A 4063-nucleotide genomic window follows, 5' to 3' on the forward strand; every position below is an offset into this window, starting at 1 on the left:
AAAACAGAATGACGTCACCTTTTCCTTTCACATCCTCTTCAATTATTACTCCATTTCACAGGAAAACTACTCAGTTATTTATCTCTACTAATGGTCTTCTCTACTTCACTCCTACTATCGCCATAGCCACTTTCCCCCCCCCCCCGTGACTCCACTGATGTGACTTTGTCAAAGTCACGTAATCCTGTTGCTTGGTCCAGTGGTCACTTCTCCATCTTCATTTTATTCTGCCTCCGATCAGCTTTCAGTTAAGTTTCTCTCTCCCTCTTGCTTGGAAACCTCTATTTCCTTGTCTTCTGTGATAGCACACCTCTTATATCACTGGTTGTCCCGCTTTGATCTCTTTTTCCGCTACTCCTCACTGCTTGCTCTCTGAATGCTGCCATGCCTCTGAGCATGGCCAAAGGTCTTATGTCTCCCCTGTCTATATTCAGTGTCTGGGAGACTTCATCCATTTTCATGACTTATCCACTCCAATGACTCCCACATTGATATTTCTAGTCCTTATCTCTACTTTTAGGATTGAAATTGCATCTTCACTTGCTGAGTACCCATCTCCTCTTGGATGTTTAATAGTTATCTCAAATTTCGTACAGTGAAGACAGAACTCCTTATCATTCTCTGCCCCAATTAGTACCCTCTCCTATCTCTCAACCCAGTAAATGGTACTACTATCCAGTTGCCCAAGCTAAAGAACCAGGCATTATCCTTGGTTTTGTTTCCATCAACCCTTCATATCCATTGTAGCAGCACGTCTCTTCAACTCTACTTCAGACATAGATCCTCAAACCATCCCCACTTCCCCATCTCCAAACATTCCACTCTAAGTTTTCTCAAGCCCAGCCTACTGAAAGGCTTCTAAAGTGGTCTCCTTGCTTCTTTTGCCTCTTCCTCCCCCAATTACTCACTATTTCATACCTCAGTTTTAATTCCTCCATTGCACATGTAACTATTTTAAATCTCATTATTCATCTTTCTATTCTCCTCCCTCTAAAATGCAAACCTCTTGAGAGCACCCTGCCTATCTTGTTCACCACCAACCCCAAGGCCTTGACACTGCTAGCACATAGGAAGGAGTTCAGTAAATACATATTCAATGAATAAATGAATGAATGTGCTCAGTGATAGAGATGTCATGGGGAACAAACATAATAGCTTGTGATTGTTTTTACTACCTTCACAACAGGGTACTTTTGATAGTGGCCACAGTATCATAGAACCACCCATTCAAAGCCACAGAGATATTCCCATCCTGCCTGGACACACAACATGAGTAGAAGAATGAGTTGTTTGTTGAGAGCTTTGTGGCGGATTAGTGGAGGGTGGGTGACTTCTAGACACTTGCAGGAGCCCTGGATAAGACCGACAGTTATGAGATGTCAGGACTACACATCTACTAGGCAGTGCAGAGGCATAATACCAGCAACTGAACATGTGCTCTGTGCTGGGAATGCATCTCAGTGCTTCCTTCATACCACTTCATTGAGTTATATACCAATCATTCCACAAGGTATTTCTTTCTTGCCCCCACTTTTCAGATGAAAAAACTGATGCACAGAAGTGATCAAGTAAATTGAAGAAAGTTACAAAACTAGTAAATGACAAACCAGACATTTCAAAGCCTGTTTTCTCCCCACTGTATACTGCAATTTTGAGAACTATATAATACATATTCCCAGGTTATAATAGCATTAAGGTGAACCAATAATTGGATCCCAGGTCCCAGTAAGGCGAGAATTACCCAAATAACTCTTATCTGGGGTCGAATTCTGAGTGTCCCAGGTATTGGCAAGAAGAAGAATCTTTTTGTGAGAAAGTGGAATGATCATTAAAACTGTTCCAATATTAAGAATTAAAATGAGAGGGGCGCCTGGGTGGCTCAGTCGGTTAAGCGTCCGACTTCGGCTCAGGTCATGATCTCACAGTCCGTGAGTTCGAGCCCCGCGTCGGGCTCTGTGCTGACAGCTCAGAGCCTGGAGCCTGTTTCAGTCTGTGTCTCCCTCTCTCTCTGACCCTCCCCCGTTCATGCTCTGTCTCTCCCTGTCTCAAAAATAAATAAAATGTTTAAAAAAAATTAAAAAAAAAAGAATTAAAATGAGAATTTCCCCCCCTCTTATTCATTTCCCAACTCCTAGTAAATATTTACTGGTGTCTACTATGTTACAGGCACCTGCCAGACGCTAGGGATGTAGTGCTGACAAGACTGACATAATGTCCTCTTAAAGTTTCTCTTGAGGGGCACCTGGGTGGCTCAGTCAGTTAAGCAGCGACTTCGCTCAGGTCATGATCTCGCGGTCCGTGAGTTCGAGGCCCGTGTCGGGCTCTGTGCTGACAGCTCAGAGCCTGGAGCCTGTTTCGGATTCTGTGTCTTCCTCTCTATGACCCTCCCCCGTTCATGCTCTGTCTCTCTCTGTCTCAAAAATAAATAAACGTTAGTGCTCGCTTCGGCAGCACATATACTAAAAATAAATAAACGTTAAAAAAATTGAAAAAAAAAGTTTCTCTTGAAAGAAATGAGGCTGCTTTCAGTTCTTCAATACATATGCCACTAAGTTCCAGTACCTTAATAGTAATGGGGTTGTTCTTGGTCTGGAGACGCCACGGGTCCTACAGTGGTCTCCATGGAGACGATGCATTAATGATGAAGCTAGATGACCCCATTCCCATCTAGGCCATATTTGCTTCAACTTAGGAATGTGTCTTCCTTTAGTTAGTTAAGCTTTGCAAAATTTTCGTATAGTGGAGATAACCTTGGTACATTGTAAATTTATTGGATGGGTCTGCAAATTTTTTTTTTTTAAGTTTTTATTTTAATCACGTAGTGCTTACCACAAAAAGTGTACTCCTTAATCCCCATCACCTATTTCACCAATTCCCGCCCCCCCCCCCCAACATCCTCTCTGGTAACCATCTATTTGTTCTATATAGTTAAGAGTCTATTTCTTGGTTTCTCTCTCTCTCTCTCTCTCTCTCTCTCTCTCTCTCATTCTCTCTTTCCCTTTGCTCATTTGTCTTGTTTCTTAAATTCCACATATGAATGAAATAATATGGTATTTGTTTTTTTCTGACTGACTTATTTCACTTAGCATTATACTCTCTAGCTCCATCCACATTGCAAATGGCAAGATTTCATCCTTTTTGTGGCTGAATAATATTCCATTGTGTATATATACCATATCTTCTTTATCCATTCATCTATTGATGGACACTTGGGCTGTTTCCGTATCTTGGCTATTAGAAGTAATGCTGCTATAAGCATCAGGGTGCATGTGTCCCTTTGAATTAGTATTTTTGTATTCTTTGGGTAAAATCCAGTAGTGTGATTGCTGGATCATAGGGCAGTTTTATTTTTAACTTTTTAAGGAATCTCTATATTGTTTTCCAGAGTGGCCACACCAGTTTGCATTCTTACCAACAGTGCAAGAAGGTTCCTTTTTCGGGGAAATGTTTAAGAAGTGGTATTGAGAGCTTTGGGAAATTGATTGTAGATGAAAAAGATGAAGAAATGGAAGAGTCAAGGATGACTTCCTGGCTTTGGGTCTGAGCAGCCGGGTAATTGGTTTTGGCATTTATTAGAAGAAATGCACTAGAAGAGGACCAAGATGTTTTGTTTGTTTAGAAGAAAGATCATGAAGTCAGTTTTGGATATGTTGACACAGAGGTGCCCTGTGAGACATTCAAGTAAGATGCTCAATAGGCAGCTGAATACACAGGGTGGGATCTCAAAAAAGAGACAAAAAAAACCTAGGAAATTATCTACACATAATAATAATACCGTGAAAGTAGAAAAATATGTCTTATGAGAGGTGAACCATGGAATTCAATAATTCAGATGGAGGGAGTAGTTTTATATTGTTTACACAAGGCATTTTTAATTCTGTGGATTTGTTTTCTTTAACAATTTTCTTACTTTGGGAAAAAAAACAATGAAAACAAAACAAAAAGCAAAGCAAACAAAAAAATCTGACACCACCTTCTCTTCTAATAATTGTCTTTAAACAAGCTCATCTTGCCTAGTTGTTTAGCATCAAGTCGGGTAACCATCTCCCCCAAGGGAAGGATG

The sequence above is a fragment of the Panthera pardus genome, unplaced genomic scaffold (assembly GCF_024362965.1).
Source record: "Panthera pardus isolate Hobbes unplaced genomic scaffold, ASM2436296v1 HiC_scaffold_3, whole genome shotgun sequence".
Classification (NCBI taxonomy): domain Eukaryota; kingdom Metazoa; phylum Chordata; class Mammalia; order Carnivora; family Felidae; genus Panthera; species Panthera pardus.